A 20,040-nucleotide genomic window follows, 5' to 3' on the forward strand; every position below is an offset into this window, starting at 1 on the left:
TAGTGCATGCAAATCTATTTCATGAATATTCATTGTGGATATTCTGAAAATTAGACTGGCTACAGTAGGGGGGAATTCAGATCAACTTGAGAAACACTGCTCCAGAGGAAATAAAAAAGCTCCCATCAGGATTTCCAGATTTGTTTTCACTTTATTTTACATACCTGTCAATTAATGAAGTTCTAAACATGAGGAGCATGCAGGCTATTAGGACTAGCATATAGGAATAAGCAGATGCAAAACCTCCAGTTAAACAAAAAAAAAAAAAGTGAGTGTGACAAACCTTCCATTTTAAAGCCATGCATCATCAAAACACTTTCCAGCTAGTGGTTATTTAAGATAAGAACGACATTTTACTTTTCAGCATCTTCTGGCTATATTGTGCCTCCATGAGTATGTTTAGACATAGTTGTTAGGAAACAGTAGAAAGCTCTATTGCTCATGGCTATATACAATTTTGACACTTGGTATTATACAGTTAAATAGTTATAAGACAGCAGGAAGCACCTGCAAGAAAACATTTATAAGCAATGGAAACTGCACAGTATTTCAGTGTGAGATATTTTTAAAAGGTGTTTACATACAGTCCTCAGCTTTTACAGGAAGAACTTATTTTCCTGTGGCAAAGTGCTTGCTGTTAATGAAGGGACTACAACTGCTGAAGCCATGACTAACAATCAATAAGATCATGCCAACTTACAATTTGCTTGTTGCCTTCTCTTTTTTTTTTTTAACTATTTATTTATTAAATTGAAAAAAAAATGCACAACAAAATAATAATGCACAACAAAATAAGTTCAGCAATAGCAGCAATGATGTAGGAGGCAGTGAATGAGCCTACTTCCTCAGGATTCCTGCAGAAGGATTCAGAAAATGTCTCTCCTTCTTGCCTCTCCTTCTTTGGAATCTTTTTCCAACTCTTCTCCCTCCAGATTCCATGGGAAAGGATGATACTGTTCTTACAAACTGGGGTCTTAGCACTGCCAATGATGGTGACACATAAACTGCCTTGGCTTCTCGATAGATGTTTGCCGCACAGTGGTAGTATTGCTGGGTTACTGATTTCAGACATTTTAGAGTATAGCATTCCTTGCCCTCCACAGCCCTCGTCACTTGGCACCTTCTTAGGGACAGATGAATCCTCCCCCGAGGGAGAACAAAAAGTAAATTCTTTGCAGGGTCTGGTATGCTCCAATACCCCGATCCACAGTACTCACAGCAAATTTGCTGGCCACGCTCTCCGCCCCTCTAGGCAGTACATGGCCCCATCCTCAGGACATGGCAGCGGACTGATTCCTTCCACCCAGGACTGGAAGGTATTCGCCATCCTTATGGCAGGTAAATGAAATTTTTCAATACAGCATGAGTAGCGATCATCTCCCTAGTGATTCTTCAGTGCTGGGGCAGTCTTCACTAACACACAGTCATGGAAAAGGAACAGTCCAAATGCAGACCGTGTGTTACGTTTTGCAGCACACGAGAAAATTCTGCTAGCTGCCTCACTCACCAAGCCGCCAACAACTGCCTGGGACGCTGCCATGCCACCAGCCTCTCTCCGTGGTTGAACACCACCAGCACTGTCCCGAGACGCCACCATGGTCACTGCTTCCCTTAGGCGTGCGCGCAAATGAAAAACTACTATTTAAAGGGCCCACTGCAGGAAACATTGCCTGATGTGCCTTGATGACATCAGACAGTTCTCCCAAAATAAGGGCTCCTTGAACAGCTCATCATTGCCTCAGCAACGGGTCTTCTGCCTAGCAGTGCATGTTGCCAGCATTCCTGAGTTCCTGCATTTCCAGTTATTCCTGAGTGCCTTATCTTGTCCAGCCTTGCCTTACCTGCCTTCCCCAGCCTTGTCTTCTCCAGCCTTGCCCACCTTGTCCAGCCTTGTCTTGTCCAGCCTTGCTTCACCTGTCTCAACCAGTCTTCCTTGTCCATCTCATCCAGTGTCTTCAGTGTATTTTCATCCTCCCTTGGCCTGACTATCTGGATCTTGACATTCCGCATGGACCAGAACACATTTTGCCTGCTGTCTTGACCTGGCCATGTCTGCTCTCAGCCTGTCCCAACCTCGGCCTGTCTTCGACTCTGTCTGTCCACTGTCTGTCCTGCCCCCGGGACCCTAGAGACCCATCTAAGACTTGCCGGTGATCAGAACTCAAAGGCTCAACCTGCAGGGGACGTGGCTGGTATAGGTGAAGCTCCAGCCTGTCCTGCTTCAGGGCTTGTTTGCCAGCTGCCTGAATTGGCCTTGAAGGTTTGCCTACAAGGCTGTGTCAACTACGTCTCAACACCAAGGACTCATGCCAACCTTTTTTTTTTTTTTACTTTATTTTTATTGCATTTAAATATATAATACAAGAGACCCTGCTACAGAAAATCTGAGAGGAATCCAAAAGGAATTATGTAATCATTAACTAGATAAATAATATCAACAAAAGTAAACTCTTCTTATATTGAAAAAAAAGAGGAGAGACAACAGCATAGGAGTGAAAACAGAGGTAATATAGTCAGGAGAAAACTGAGAGGATTAACATCACATTATTCAAACAACAAGCCAACCAACAAGCACTAGCCAATAGATAATAAGCCTAGGCAATAGGCAGCATCACCACAGAGGAAATTTTGAGAACATCAGAGACATATTTTTTAAAAACATCAGTCGGGAAAACAGTTCAATATAGAAAAATTCAAAGCCCTAGGGTTCAGGTATCTCATTTAATTCTCAATATTTTCCAACTTTTTACTATGAATCATTTCATTCTGGATCAAATTAGCTTGTATATTTTGAATATTAGTGACTCTCTAATCTAAACCCTCCAGTTTTTCTTTATGAGCTGTAATGTGTCGAGTGATATTCAAGGTAACTTCTACCAAAAGATGAGAAAGTATCCGGCCTACGTGACGTCATCGGGAGGTGCCCCTGCGGGTTTTCCCGCCGTTGGCCCTTTAAAGGGCTGCAGGTCGGCCACATGCATGCCTAGGGGCAGGGCCAATGACACAGAGCCCCGACGGGAACTCCACTGTGAGGCCTGCATGGGAGACTGCGAGCGGGGGAGCCGGGGGAGCCAGGGATGCCGCGAACTGGCTGCGGCTGCGGAGGAGGAGAGCCCAGAACTCGTGGATGGGAGAGTGAGGTGAGCAGGGCCGGCCGCAGAGCGGACGCAGCCGGGACGCGCAACAGATTAGTACCTTCATCCAAGTTATAGAGGGCTCAGCATTCTACTTATTGAGCCTTTTAGATTTTACTGGTTAACATTGGTAGCAAAATATCATATCTGTTATAATTTCTAGAATCTTCAGACATGAATCTATGAAAAAGATTGTTATAATTGTTGGGGCTGCGGTGCTGGCAGAGCATGGTGGACACTACCTACAGAGTGGTGCAGGTTGGCATGACAGCTAGAGCTTGGGCTTGGGCAATCCGGCGAGGCTGGAGCAAGGCAGGCTGTGCAGGTTAGGCTGGGGCACAGGAACAATGTGCAGGCAGGGCTGGAGCTCAGAAACAGAGTGCAAGCTGGTCCGGAGCTTAGGAATGGAGTGCGGGCTAGACTAATGCTCAGGAACAGAGTGCAGGCTGGGCTTGTGCTCAGAAACAGACTGAAGCTGCATGGGGGTAAGAGTGAACTGGAATACAGGAACAGACTGGAGCTGCTTGGAGGTAAAGGTGAGGCTGGAACTCAGGAACACTGAAACAGAGTGAACACTGGAACAGTATGGTACTGGAACTCAGACAGAGACTGGAAATGACTGAGACTGGACAAGACTATACAATAGATTTCATATCATAATGTAAATAATGTAAATATTTTAATCCCTACCGTTCGGCTCTCTTATTCTAATTTCTCTTCCCAGTTTTAAGACCCTGTTGTAATGTAACTTTTGTTCTCCTTGCACTTGTTTTTCGTTTCTTGTTCTCACCCCTTGTTTTATGTAAACCGGCATGATGTGGTTTCTAATCATGAATGCCGGTATAGAAAAACGCTAAATAAATAAATAAATAAATAAATAAGACAAAGCCAACACAGAACATTAAACATAAAGCTGAAAGGCAGCTAGGCAAGAAAAGCCCCAAGGTTCAAAAATTCACATGCTTGTTAACATAGTTGTAATAGGCGTTATCATAGTTCGGTTGTTGAACTGTACAGGTAAATTACATGCTATGGATTAGATCTAGATCTATTATATGAAAGAGTAAATAACCAATTCATGTTTACCTGTTCTAGACCCCTCATGATTTTAAGACCTCTATCATATCCCCCCTCAGCTATCTCTTATCCAAGCTGAACAGCCCTAAATCTCTTTAGCCTTTCTTCATAGGGAAAGTGTTCCATCCCCTTTATCATTTTCGTCGCCCTTCTCTGTACCTTCTCCATTGCAACTATATCTTTTGTGAGATGCGGCGCCCAGAATTGTACACAGTACTCAAGGTGTAGTCTCACCATGGAGCGATACAGAGGCATTATGACATTTTCCGTTTTATTCATCATTCTCTTCCTAATGATTCCTAATATTCTGTTTGCTTTTTTGACTGCTACATCCCACTGAGCCGATGATTTCAATGTATTATCCATTATGATGCCTAGATCTTTTTCCTGGGTGGTAGCTCCTACTATAGAACCTAACATCGTGTAACTACAGCATGCATTATTTTTCCCTATATGCATCACCTTGCACGTGTCCTAATTAAATTTAATCTGCCATTTGGATGCCCAGTCTTCCAGTCTCACAAGGTACTCCTGCATGTTAAGCTCAGGCTTGTGAACCCTTGGGCCGACGGGAGGATGGTATACCTTGCGGAAGATCCGTAGGTTCTCTCGTAGGGTGGCGGGGCAGAGCAGAAGATGAGACCAGCTGACCCTCAGCACTGGAGACTGAGGTGACTGCGGAGGCAGATGAAGAGACGAGAAGAGGACCTGTGTCTTCGCCACTGGAAGTCTGCGATCCCCCCAGGAGGAGCCCATAGGGACTCAGACCACTGGGACTTAGGTGGACCTTTGGGAGGTCAAGGTATCGGTGCAAGGGCTGACTGGAGCTTCACCCTGGACGCCCACGGTCCTCCTGGGAGGAGCCCGTAGGGACCCGGACTGCTGGGACATAGGCGGACCCTTGGAGACGGTAGTCCAGAAGAAGTCCAAGGTCAAGTGCCAGAGGGTCGTCGCTTTCCAGTCCGAAGTCACGTGCCGAGTGATCACCACTTGCCTGTCAGAAGTCACATACCAGAGAATCACCGCTTGCCAATCCGAAGTCACACACCAGAGAATCACCATAAGCCAATCCGAAGTCAGGAACCAGGAACACCAAGACATAACAGGAACAAGGATCCAAAGCACAAGGAACTCACCGAAGCAAGCGGACTAGACAGCGCTGGAGAACGTTGCCAAGTCAGGGAACGAGCAGAGGAAGCCTCCCTTTATACTTCCCCCTGCTTAGGCTGATCAGGAACAGGTGAAGCTGGTTAAAGGGATCAGGTCCCTTTAAATTTGTGAAGGAGGTGCGGCCTCGCACCTAAAGATGGCGACAGCCATCTTTGATTTCCCCCGCGGAGGAGAAACGCTGCTGGATGCCGCGAGGGGGAAGCAGGGATGGCTCCCCCTGCAGCGAGTAGCACCGCGGCCCGTGCCGGAGTGACGGAACTGGTCAGGGCCCTCCCCTGGGGCTCCTGTGGTGGCGGACCGCCACGGGCAAGGTAGGGGACGACCGCGGAACCCAACACTGCAATTTATCACAATCCGCTTGTGATTTAATTACTCTGAATAATTTTTTATCATCTGCAAATTTGATTACCTCATTCATCGTATTCCTTTCCAGATCATTTATAAATATTTTGAAAAGCACTGGTCCAAGTACAGATCCCTGAGGCACTCCACTGTTTACCTTTTTCCACTGAGAAAATTGACCATTAATCCTACTTTCTGTTTCCTGTCTTTTAACTAGTTTGTAATCCATGAAAGGATATCACCTCCTATCCCATGACTTTTTAGTTTTCTTAGAAGTCTCTCATGAGGGACTTTTTTAAACACCTTCTGAAAATTCAAATACACTTCATCTACCAGTTCAACTTTATCCACATATTTATTAACCCCTTCAAAAAATGAAGCAGATTTGTGAGGCAAGACGTGCCTTGGGTAAATCACAAACAGAGAGAAGCTAGGACAAAGTATGGATTCAGATGATGACTTAAGCTACATGTATCAACTTGAAGCCCTTTTTAAATATTGGGGTTACATTGGCCAGCCTCCAGTCTTCAGATACAATGGGTGAATTTAATGATAGTTTACAAATTTTAACTAATAGATCTGACATTTCATTTTTTAGTTCCTTCAGAACACTCAATACATACCATCCGGTTCAGGTGATTTGATACTCTTTAGTTTGTCAATCTGGCCTAATACATCTTCCAGGTTTACAGTGATTTGGTTCTGTTTATCTGACTCATCACCCTTGAACACCATCTCCCCAACATCCTCATTAGCAAACACAGAAGCAAAGAATTCATTTAGTCTTTCTGCAATGGACTTATCTTCCCCAAGATCCCCTTTAACCCTTCGGTCATCTAGTGGTCCAACTGACTCCTTCACAGGTTTCTTGCTTTCTTGTTTCCTGCATTCCACTAAGAATTACATCTAAAATAGCTCTCTCACTCATTGATTCCTGAACCAATTACTCCTTGAAGCAGTTGTTTATTAAATCCAGGAACTTTATTTTTCTAGCATGTCCTGATGTTAGATTTCCCCAGTTAATATTGGGGTAATTAAAATCTCCCATTATTACTGCACTGCCAAATTGGTTAGTTTCTCTGATCTCACTTAGCATTTCATCATCTGTCTGATCATTTCAGCCAGGTGGCTGGTAGTAAGTGGAGGCATAGCCTAGTGGTTAGAGCAGTGGGCTAAGAATCAGGAGACCAGCATTCAAGTCCTGCTCCTTGTGACCTTTACCCTCCATTGCCTCAGGTACAAATTTAGGCCTGGATTCACCATTCTAATGCAAATGGTGAAAATGGGGGGGGCCTGTGAAAGCTGGTAGCCTTTGTACTACTGTGGTGTTATTGCTGATGGCTTTCACATCCAATAGTGCCACTGTGAAAAGTGCTACACCCCCTCCAAGCTGATCCTTCCTATCATTGTGATATAATTTGTACCCTGATATAGCATTGTCCCATTGTTATCCTCCTTTCAGTAGGTCACCAAGATGCCAATTATGTCTATCTCATCATTCACTGCTATACATTCTCCTATCTTACTTCTTAGAATTCTGGCATTGGCATACAGACTTTTCAAAGTGTATTTTTTGTTTGTATTAACAACCTGCTTTTCAGTTGATATGGATAATTTGGAATTCTTTAGCACTTGTGATTCTTTACGTATAGGCACATGGAGTACTTTTACTTTTATTGGAACTTCTCTGTTAAGATGCCCTAACTCTCCCGTTTCATTAGTATCCTTCAAAGATACATTCCTCCAAACCATGCACTGCTGAGTGATCTATCTCCTTTTTCAAAGTTAGCGCCAGCAGCCTGGTTCTTCTCTCATTAAGGTAGAGCCTGTTCTTTTGGAAAAGTCTCCCCCTTCCCCAAAAGGTTGTCCAGTTCTTTGCAAAATTGAATCCCTCTTCCCTGAAACAGCATCTCATCCATGTATTGAGACTCCAGAGTTCTGCCTGTCTCTGGGGACCAGCATGTGGAACAGGTAGCAATTCAGAGAATGTCACCCTGGGGGTTCTGGATTTCAGCTTTCTACCTAAAATTCTAAATTTGGCTTCCAGAACCTCCCTCCCACATTTTCCTATGTTATTGGTGCCCACACATACCATGACAGCCGGCTCCTCCCCAGCACTGTCTGTAATCCTATCTAGGTGACGCATGAGGTCTACCACCTTTACACCAGGCAGGCAAGCTACAAGCGGTCCTCACATCCACCAGCCACCCAGCTATCAACATTTCTAATAATCAAATCACCAACTATGATGACCAACCTAACCCTTCCCTCCTAGGCAGTAGCCCTGGGAGATTTGTTCTCAGTGTGAGAGGACAATGCATCACCTGGAGAGAAGGTCCTTGCAACAGGATCACTTCCTGCTACACCAGGTAGATGCTCTCCAACCGAGAGACCATTCTGATCCAAGGTAGCACCAGGGCTGCCAGACTGGATTTGGGACTTGGCTATTAGAGATGTGCATTGCTTTTTTTTTGGTTCGGGCTTCATTTTCGGGCCCCTGCGGGAAATTTTGTTTTTCCTGCGTTTTTTTTTTTTGTTGGTCCCAATTTTCATGTTAGTGCGCGTTAACTATGGTTAGCGTGCACTAACATGAACCTTGAATTTTTTCGAAATTTTGGAAAAATTTGGTTCATTTTTCTGCACCCCAAACCATGATGAATTAGACAATTTCGTTGAAATTGTCTAATTCGTGAAAAACGAATGCACATGCCTATTGGCTGCTATGTCCCTGAAGGTCTCAGCAATGTACCTCTTTCTGCCTCAGCTCCTTCAGGTTTTACAGCAGTGAATGCACTCTGGAAACTGTGGGTCTTCATTCACTTTGAAGTGCCCCACACCTTGCATTTCTTATGGAACTTCCTTTCCCTTTCGGCAAGCTTGGGTGCTAATTCTATGGTTGGAATTGAGGGAGAAACTGAGAGGCAAAAGGTCAAAGACCTTTTATAAAGACAAACCCCTTTCTATAGGGAGTGGGCACTACTAAAGATTGTGTCAAATTTTCAATTTGGCACAAGAAATGGGAGGATCAGGATGGTGCAGTGGAAATAATCATTTCCCCAATGCAACATGAGACCACCTTTGATGCTGCCTACCTTCATCCAGAGTTAAATGAGCTTGATGTAGTCTTGCCTGCCTGAGCTAACTTTCAGTTTGAGAAAAGCCTATCTTACCTTGTATCCATGTTAGTATAGTTTGCTTCACCTTGATTGGTCTTACTTCCTGAATTGTTCTCTCTCCCTTCCCACCCCAGTTTTGGTCAGTCCAGGATCAAGTGTGATATCAGCGGTTGCTAAGTACAGTATTAGCTACCTTGACAAGAATTAGCTTATCCCTTAGATTTTAATGGTAAACAAAAACAAAAGCAAACTAATATTTTTTTAAATGTTGTTGGCACTGGTCATTTGTATTTGTTTTTCAAAAACCTAAATGAATCTGCTTGATTTGGTTTAGATTTCTTCTTTATTTTAAGCAAACTCACATCCCTAGAGGTTATATTTGAACATTATTTCAAAGCAACTGACAGAAAGATATGAAGAAAAAGAATGTACTACTTTTGGACCAAGACTATACAAAATCTTTGAGAATTTGCCAAACAGTGCTGCTGCAAAATATCCAAAATGTCATGAAGTTCTGATAGCATATATTTTGCATCAAAGTGTAACCCTTCATATGCAAGATATGTATTGGAGTTTGCCACACACAGCTACATTTACTCGGTAGATGAATATGTGAAGAATCCTAGTCATGACTTCCAATTTCCATGATCTTATAGAGAGTTGAAGGAAAGCAAGTAATGATCCCCTTTACAGGGAGACACTCAAAAGAGAAATGACTGCACAGAAATTCTCAAATATAGTAGAATAGCTATATTTGAATTACATGCCAAAGAAACAGAGGGATTAGGTCCAAGCTAATGGGTAATGAAGTGCATGCCACTGACACAAACAAGAAATTTACTATTCTCAGATAAAGCACAGGCTACTAAAAATGTGGACAAGAGCAGCCTTATAAGGAAGAATCCTAGCAAAGAGGAGGATCTTAGTCTGAGAAGGAAAGGACCATTTCACTTTGCATATTGGAACGAAAACTGTTTTTCAAGATCTTAAAACATCAAAATGTTATTTCTTGGAACTTCTAATTAGTCTACTGAAAGAAGTGATTACAGAAACTGATATGAAATCCAACCAATATATATCAGAAGATTCTTCTGTTTGCGGTTCAGGTTAGAAATGCAAGGAGCCCAGAAATTTCTGTTGAATATAGAGCATCCACAAATGTAACAAATGGAAAGCACTGTAGCAAAATGCAAGCTCACATCATTTTGATGTCTTTAAAAATGATGACTGGGAGGGTAATTTTTGGACATTCTGTATAAATTATACTGCAAACACATGCATAAGTTACACTGATTTTCAAAGCAGATTTAAGCACACTTTGGGGTAGATTTTAAAAGGGTTACACGCATAAGTTATGCACGTAACCCTTTCAAAACCCCCCTGCGCGCCCCGAGCCTATTTTGCAGAGGCTCGGCGGCGAGCGCAAGCCCCGGGATGCACGTAAGTCCAGGGTTTTGCTAGGGGGGGCGTGTCGGGAGGGGGGGGGGTGGTGGCGCGATGTTCGGGGCATTCCGGGGGGCATGTCGTGGGCGTGCTGCCAGCTAGGGGGCGTTTCGGGGGCGTGGCCGAGGCCTTCAAAATCGTTCCCAAGCCGAGGAATCGCACGGTGGCAGACGATCGGTGTGCGCGAGTTACGCCTGCCTGGAGCAGGCGTAACTTTCACGATAAAGGTGGGGGGTGTAGATAGGGCTGGGGGGGGTTAGGTAGGGGAAGGGAGGGGAAGGAGGCTGACGGAAAGTTCCCTCTGAGGCCGCTCCGATTTCAGAGCGGCCTCAGAGAGAACGGGCAGCGTGCGCAGGGCTTGGTGCGTGCAAGGTGCACGAATGTAGCCCTTGTGGCTACGCATGTATCTTATAAAATCTGGTGTACTTTTGTTTGTGCCTGGAGCGAACAAAAGTACACGTGGGCGTACATTTATAAAATCTACCCCTTTATCTACCCTGCCCAAGTTACACTTATTTAGCTGAAAATTTTCGCACATCTGTTTGAATTTTACAAAGTAGGCATGTAAGTATGAATCCTGCCCCGACTCTGACCTGAGCACTGATTGAGTAAGTTTACGTGCAAACATAAGTTTACCCATAGGTCAGACAGATAATTTTGTTAAAGACCACTTCAGCACATAAAACACTGCTCAGAAGTCCCTTTGAAAATTACCTCCTTGGAGGTCAACCTTTAAACTGTGCGCACAAGTTTAAAGTATGCGGGGGCGTTTTTTACCCACAAACTTTATGTCAATGTTCAAATGGGAAAAAACTTTTTCATTGGAAATTAGGTTGGAAAAAAGATGTGCACAGACCTGGACTTTCTGTATATGCAGGTACTTTTTCCAGCATAATTGCATGCATGCACATAAGTGCACGTAAGTATTAAACCCTCCTTGACTGCCTGAAGGAACTGCTAATATGCGCATAAAATACTGTACATATATCCTGGCACCATGCGTACACTGTTGGAGCATACGCAATTTTCCAAGAGCCCATTTCTGTTGAGTGAAACACTGTTTTACCTGCAGCAATGACTTTGAAAATATTCATCATATGGTAAAGAAAATTCATTTCTCTTGCTAATTTTTTTTTAAGTAATACATCACATGAGGTGAGTTGACTTTAGCATCAATGTTTTATGTCACTAAAACATCTCACAGAAGCTTGCTTGGCTATGCTTGGGCACAATATGGGTCTCATAAAGGTACTAAATACAAGACTAGACACTGATCAATTTAGAGGGAATTATGATTGTTATCAGCAAACTACTAACTGAATGTAGTATAATTTTTCCTTGAATGGTAAAGGCAGAACCTATTATATAAAATTTTCATATAGATTATACTGTATCTCCATTAAACCAAACAGTAGTACTGGATTGTAGCATGCTTTGCACATCAATAGTGGTAAGGCATGATACAAAAATACATTTATTATTATTTTTTTTCATTAATTTAAAAAATAAGCAGAAAAAATTACAGATGTTACAGAAGAATGATATAATTGAGAAGATAATTTATGCTGATACAGGGATATATTTTGAGTAAAGTGCCTCCCTGGGAAAGATAATCAGAAAAATGATAGTGATGCAATTATTTGATTTTCTAGAAGTAAATTATTATGATCCTCTTCAGTCTGGATTCAGGAAGGTTCATGAAATGAAAAAAACCCCCAAACTATTAGTCCTAGCTGATGATTTTCACCATGAAAGTGAAGGGGGCAGTGTTGTCTTTTCATTTTGCTGGAACTTAAGACCACATTTGACTCTCAATAACCAAATTTTGATAGATCATTTGGCATCTTTAGGTATCAGGGGAAAGTCTTGGACAAGTTCCCTTCTTTCTTAACCAACTGAATGCAGTTTGTCGTAATGAAAACTTTACATGCCTCCAAATCTTTCCCAGTAGAGTTTGGAGTCCTTCAGGGTTCATCATATCCCCTTTCATTTTTAATCTATACATATTGCCGCTAAGTCAATTGATCCAATGCAGATGAAGTACAATGATATCTTCCTTCAGGTTCAGATCATGAATTAGCATTATGTAGACTCAGGATCTGCCTAGTCAAAATTGAGAATTGGTTAGACAAATCAGTTGAGGTCCTCTGAAATGATAAAGTAGTTGAAGCAAATTAGGTCTTTTCAACTTAACTGACCAATGATAATTTACTGTCCATCCTCAAGTTAGGAGTTTAGGGGAGATAGTATACAATGGTCACAGAATGGTAGAACAGATCCATAAGATCAGATACATATTTATCATGAAACTACATTTTATAAAACAGGCTGGTGGTTTTCTAGGCATAGACCAATTGAGTACAATCACACAAACATTGGCATTTATGTGACTGGATTATTGCAACAGCCTTTTAGAGGTATTCTAAGAAAAAACTTTCCACTGCCTCCAGCTTGTAAAAAATTATGTGACAAGGATCATAACCAGAGCAGAGTAATTTGCATAACTCACTGGCTCCCATTTGACCAGCATATCATTTTTTAAAGTGTTTTCCTGGCTTTCAAATCTGTTTAAGGAATTATTCCAGGAAACCTTATGTCTTGTCTAACATCATAAGAGAGAGAGAGAGAGAGACTCTTTTAAAGGAACAATCTGACACTATATATCTCCCACTGTAAGAGGGGCACTTTGAATGCAGGGGGGGTTTTGGGGAGGGGGGGGAGTGTTACAGGGGTCTACAGACCCTTGCACCCTAGGCAAACCAATGTAATACAGCCCCCAAAAACCCACCCTGAGTTGAAAGTGCCCATCTTACAGTGGGAGATATATAGAATGTCAGATTGTCTCTCTCTCACTCTCCTTCCCCCAGTGTTCAGACTTGCACCTTATCAGGACCAGTAGTAAAAGTTACACAGGTAACATGGAGCTTGTTGCCATGTTCAGCCTTGCAAAATTTGGGGGTTACACACATAAGCCTTGGGAACACCCATGCCCCACCCCTTTTCTGCCTCCTTAGGGCTGGATTTTAAAAGGGTTACGCGCATAAGGTACGCTCGTAACCCTTATAAAACCCCCCTGCGTGCACTGAGCCTATTTTGCATAGGCTCGGCGGTGCGCGCAAGCCCCGGGATGCACGTAAGTCCCGGGGCGTTGCAAGGGGGGCGTGTCGGGTGGGTGGCGCAAATTTCGGGGCGTTCCAGGGGGCATGTCGGGGGCATGGTGCCGGCCTGGGGGCATGGTCGAGGCCTCTGGACCAGCCCCCAAGTCGGGTGATGGCGCGCCAGCAGCCCGCTGGCGCGCGTAGAGTTACGCCTGCCAGAGGCAGGCATAACTTTAACGACAAAGGTAGGGGGAAGGTTTAGATAGGGCCGGGGGGGGGAAAGGGTGGGTTAGGTAGAGGAAGGGAGGGGAAGGTGCGGAGGGGGGTAGAAGGAAAGTTCCCTTCAAGGCCCTCCGAATTGCACCCCCTTGCGTGCGCTGACCCCAGATTTTTGTTCGCACCTGGTGCGCGAACAAAAGTACGCGCATGCGTAGATGTATAAACTCTACCTCTTATTCTTGATGAGCACATAGGTATGTATGCGCATACTTCCTGGCTTCTTAAAATTCACATTGCTCCTGTGAAGTCCACATATGCGTGTATGGGGCCATTTTTGCACGAGCAACGCTTTTAAAATATACCTGTTAATCACACTCTCCATTCATACCTTGTTAACTGACTACCCCTTTGCCAAAGTCAGCCTGACTTTCTATGACCCGGGAAAGAGCGTCTGGCTGCACTGCTCCATCTATTTGGAACCTGCTGTCACCTGAAACTCAGAGTTGTGAATACTATTTGATCTTCTGTATGACTGTAAAATCTAGGCTCTTTAGAAAAACCTATAGATAATAAGGAGCAAGATCTACTTACTTTCAAGATTATATCTACTTGTTTGGTAGAGAATATCCTCTTGGTTCCCTTGGGGTTCATTGTAGATGCCTCTCTTTCTCTAAGGGGCGGATTTTCAGAGCCCTGCTCGCGTAAATCCGCCCAAAACCGGGCGGATTTACGCGAGCAGGGCCCTGCGCGCCGGTAAGCCTATTTTACATAGGCCTACCGGCGCGCGCAGAGCCCCGGGACTCGCGTAAGTCCCAGGGTTTTCGGAGGGGGCGTGTCGGGGGGGCGTGTCGGGGGCGGGCCCGAACCGCGCGGTGTTTTCGGGGCGTGTCGGGAGCGTTCCGGGGGTGGGCCCGGGGGCGTGGCTACGGCCCGGGGCGGCCCGGGGGTGTGGCCGCGCTCTCCGGACCCGCCCCCAGGTCGCGTCCCGGCGCGCAGGAGGCCCGCTGACGCGCGGGGATTTACGCCTCCCTCCGGGAGGCGTAAATCCCCCGACAAAGGTAAGGGGGGGGTTTAGACAGGGCCGGGCTGGTGGGTTAGGTAGGGGAAGGGAGGGGAAGGTGAGGGGAGGGCAAAGGAAAGTTCCCTCCGAGGCCGCTCCGATTTCGGAGTGGCCTTGGAGGGAACGGGGGTAGGCTGCGCGGCTCGGCGCGCGCTGGCTATACAAAATCCATAGCCTTGCGCGCGCCGATCCAGGTTTTTAGCAGATACGCGCGGCTCCGCGCGTATCTACTAAAATCCAGCGTACTTTTGTTTGCGCCTGGAGCGCAAACAAAAGTAGGCTATTCGCGCTCCTTTTAAAATTCGCCCCTATGTCATTATTCATCTATAACGTCACTAAAACTTGTCCCTTCCTTTCTAAGAATGCTACCAAAATGCTCATCTACTCTCTTATCACCTCCTGTTTAGACTACTGCAGCTTGTTCTTTGTGGGCCTCCTGCTGAGCAGTTTTTCTCTACTGAAATCTATTCAAAATTTGACTGCATTGCTTATCTTCCTTCAGCATTGCTATGACCATGTAACCCTTCTTCTCACTACATTGGCTCCCTATCAGCGTCTACATACAGCTCAAGCTTCTACAAATGCATTCATTCTGCATCTCCTCCTTATCTACCTTCACTTCTCTTCCCCTACACCCTTCCTCATGAACTCTGTTCATCGGGCAAGCAACTCTTATCTGTTCCCTTCTCCTCCAACACCAATTCTTATCTCTGTGCTTTCCACCTGAGTGCCTTGCTCACACTCTGGCCACATTCAAAACCAGTCTAAAATCTCACCTTTTGAGGCTGCTTTTAACATCTAACCAATTCTTTACAATAAATGTACTTCCTATTAATTGTTGCAGTCCCGGTCGCTAAGCTAGCGACCGGGTCCTTACCTCTCCGTCCGCCTCCGGAGCCGCGCCGGGAACCGCTACAGTCTAGGCCCTCCAGGCCGCATGGCCGCGGCGTCTCCATGAGGGAGACGCCGCCGACGTCCGAGTTTGGCTCCACCCCTGAGCGGCAACGCGCGCACGAAGACCAGGCTTTTAAAGGTCCAGCACCCGGAAGTGCTGGACCGCCCTCCTGATGATGTCAGACGCCGGCAGGATATTTAAGCCGGCGTCTGCCCTCTCATCCTTGCCTTGCAACGAGGTCTCTCCCTTGTGGAAGCTTTAGTTGCTGTTCCTGCCTTGGAATCGCCTGTTCCTGTCCTGTTCCAGTTCCTGCTGTCCTCGTGGTTCCAGTTCCTGCTGTCCTCGTGGTTCCAGTTCCTGTTGCCTTCGTACTCCAGTTCCTGTTGTTCCTGGTCCTGATCCCTCGGCTGTCTTCCCGGCTCCTCACCTTGGCTCACTCCGACTTTTCTTGCTTGCTGCCAGCCTCGACCTTTGACCGTCCAGATGCTCCGTCTTCACCACATCCTCCAGTCCCGGGGTTCGAATCCCTACGGGCTCCTCCTGGGAGGATTCCGTTTCTTCTGGGTGAAGAGATCTTCATTCCAGCAGCTGTGTGCTGTCTCCCGGCCTCCAGATCATCTCGGAGTGGCTGCTCCGCATGGCCAGCCCAGGGGTCCACCTTCTAGTCCTGAGCTGTAACAGTTTGCAAGGCCGTGGACCCGACAGAAATGGCAGGCCTGCAGGCCATCCCTGGGATGGCACAGAGACTCCAACAACAACAACACTGTCTTGACGACCTGACGGCCACCGTGGAACACCTGGCTAATCGTCTGGACGCCAATCCACCTGTGCCAACACCACCTCCGCTTCAGGTACCAGCACTGCCCCTCTTCACGCCCATTCAACTTCCAGCGCCCATTCGCTACTCCGGGGATGCCAAGGCGTGTAGAGGTTTTTTGAATCAGTGTTATATTCGCTTCTCGCTGCTGCCTGGACAATTTCCTTCTGATTCCATAAAGGTAGCATACATCCTGTCCTTATTGGATGGTAAGGCCCTGCTGTGGGCATCCCCCATGTGGGAGCGCCAGGATCCCTTACTTCAGGACTTACAGCAGTTCATCCTCCAGTTTAAGCAAGCCTTCGACGAACCTGCTCGCCAATTCACAGCAACCTCCGAGATTCTACAGCTGCGGCAAGGATCTCGGTCCTTGGCAGATTACGCAATTGAATTCCGCACCCTTGCCATGGAATTGGGATGGCGAGATGACTGCTTGCGAGGCATATTCCTGGAAGGCCTTGCAGGATGAATCAAAGACGAGCTGACGGCTCGGGATATTCCCGAGAATTTGGACGGACTGATCGACCTTGCCGGAAGGATAGATCGTCGACTCCAGCAACGAGCCCGAGAAGGACGAGGTCCCCGCCGTCCAGTCTCCCTGGCTCCCGCCTTCACCAGACCTCTGGTAAACTCCTCTGCTCAGGGAGCGACAACCAGTGGGTTGCCCCCGGAAGAACCGATGCAAATCGGACGGACACCCTTGACAGAGGAGGAGAGACACAGACGCCGCACCCAGGGTCTCTGTCTATATTGTGGTAGCAAAAGACATTTCTTGGCCAAATGCCCCAAGCATCCGGAAAACGCCCGAGTATAGAGCGGAAGAAGGAGCTCCCCCTAGGCTGCATTAACGCTGCTCCTCAATGTACTGTTCCTATCTCGCTGGAATACTCTGGAGGATCGTTCCAGACGTTCACCTTCCTAGACTCTGGGGCTGGAGGGAACTTCATCTTGAAGGATCTTGCGCTACAGCTGGATCTTCCCATCGTGCCTAGAGAACCACCGTTACGGATCACCTCTATTCAGGGTACGACCCTGCCAGGCAACATTACTCAGTGCACCGAACCCATAACCTTACATACTGGGATACTCCACTCCGAGCAGATCTCCTTCATACTATTAGAAAAGACAGTTCATCCAGTAGTCCTGGGTCTACCCTGGTTACAATGCCACACTCCTGTGATACACTGGGACTCGCTCCAGATTGCTCAGTGGAGCCCTGTCTGTTTCCAGAACTGTCTTGAACGACCTTGTGTTCCAACGATGGTTGACAGACAAATTAATTAAGCTAACTATATCAGACCATGTAGGAAGTATTTTTATGAAAAACTGAATATCATCCACAAAAATTCGATAGCTTTCATAGAAATTCGCTAGGATTTTGCCCAAATTTGTACCTGATAGCACCGTCAGAGTAAATTCCATGTACATGAGGGTATTAGCTATTACCTTCTATGCAGGAAAGCACTGGGCGCCCAACGCACACTTTTAAATGCAGTAAATGTAACTCTAGTCTCAGAGGTGGAGTAAAGTCAACTCTCAGTCAAGGGCTCACAAAAATAAATAAACAAATAAACATATGGATCTCTGTGGGGCAGTAAGTATGCCTCCTCCTTAGTATCATTGTGACACTTTTACTGCTTGCAGTGTAGAAAAATAAATATATATTTTGACTTGATTAAAAGAAATCCACTTTTCTTATTGCCATACAATTGAGAATCCATGGCAAGGGGCACCTAATATTTTGCTGAGGTTACTGAAGTGTTATTATAGCAAATAAAGAAGCGGGATGTAAACAGATGCTCATATTGAGTGCCCATTGCAATTGGACGCCGGATACTATTAAAAGCAAGTACTACAGACACACAATTCTCCTTTAGTATGCCCTTTCTAATGCTGCCCCTCATTTACATATTGCATTGGGTGCCCAGGGGATGTGGTTATGTGCAGAGTAAGACATCAGGTGCTCAATACTAACGCCCATTTTCAGTATGCATTTTACTGCATTGTCCCCTTGGTGTGTGCCGAAATGTTGAGTGTTCAATAATTCTTACACCCAGGATCGAAGAGGAATTTTTGACTGAAAGTGACATTGCTACAACTGCAATACCCACTATCTTCATTGTTGTGTGTTGTGCTCTTCTTATATGTAGGTAAAGCCAAAAGACAATTAAAATGAGAGTGGTAGAGCATCAAAATTGTCTAAAAATGGGGACACATTTTTTCAGCAGCATGGGTGCACTACTGAATATCTCGGCAAAGTTAGCCAGATAACGTTGTGTGGCTAACTTTGCTAGCTGGTCAGCGTCTGAATATGGACCTCATTATAATTGAAATATAACCATGCCAGGGGCTTTTCTTATTAAATGAGAGAGATTTCAGGTGTGTTTTCCTGTTTGAATTACATCATAAAAAGCATAACAAAAGAAAAAGATGTATTTTATTAAATAAAGGGGGTAATGATTATATGCGGAATATAAATTAAAATAAATAAATGAATACTAGATTAAAAAGAGACATCAAATCTCTCTCTGTATAATGATTCCTTAATTTACATACAAAGCCTTGGTTGGACTTTGAGATACCAGCCTTAGACATATTGATAAAATCATGAATCAATTTCTAGTTCATATTGGTGTTGTTGCACTGCTGATGGGAGGGAGCATCAGGGGGCGCTCTCCAACGCGGAACGAGAGATGTGAGCCCTTGCGGTGAAACGTCCTTACCCTGAGCCTCGACTGGACCTGCTCGCTTCCTTGAGACCATCAACACAATGGTGGTCTCTGAATGGTCCTCTGACCGTTTCAAGACCTTTCGGACTGCCGCTAGGGAAGCGGCAGAAAGCAGCAGGCCGGACAGAGGACAAATGAAACAGCAAGGGAGGCTGTCTAACCAAGCCATGGAGGCAATAAAACAGAGTTAGAAGCCAAATGTCCGATCTGAATTCTTTATTGGACAAAGACAAATTTCAACCCGGACACTCAGAAATCCCAAAATGATAAAGATGAGGTAAAGGCAATACATTTCAATCAATAACATGAGATACTTTCCCAGATATACTGTCTTACATATCATTTTTCAGGTTTATATGTTACACCACATATATACATGTTACCATTTTATATGTCTATTTTGTATTATGTTTTTTATGATTTTTATTTATTTATCAGTATGTCCTAATTTGTTTATATGTTGTAGCCCCTGATGCAGCCCCATTGTAAGAGGGCGAAACTCGGCCTGAGTCGGGCTTATTTAAAGATATTTGTCTCTGTCCAATAAAGAATCCACATCGGGCATTTGGCTTCTAACTCTGTTTTGTTGCCCAGACAGAGGACAAGGCAGACAAAGACATTGGAAATGGCAAGGCAGACGAAGACATTGGACGTGGTAATGCAGATGAAGACATCGGACGTGGCAAGGGCAGACGAAGACTCAAGGCATGGCAAGGTACGGACAGGCAAGGCAAGGCAGTACAGGGCAAGGCATGGCAAGATAGGCTTGGCAAGACTAAAACCAATGGTTAAAAGTCCAGAACCTCCAATCAGACAATGTCCATTCTGGCGCCCTACTCAGCCCAGCCAGGCAGAGTCGTGGACCACACGAGAAGGCATCAGAGCCATGGAAATCCAAGGACAAGAATGGGCAGGCAACCCGGTCCCTCAGGCGCCCTAC

This window comes from Rhinatrema bivittatum, chromosome 5, assembly GCF_901001135.1.
Source record: "Rhinatrema bivittatum chromosome 5, aRhiBiv1.1, whole genome shotgun sequence".
Taxonomy (NCBI): domain Eukaryota; kingdom Metazoa; phylum Chordata; class Amphibia; order Gymnophiona; family Rhinatrematidae; genus Rhinatrema; species Rhinatrema bivittatum.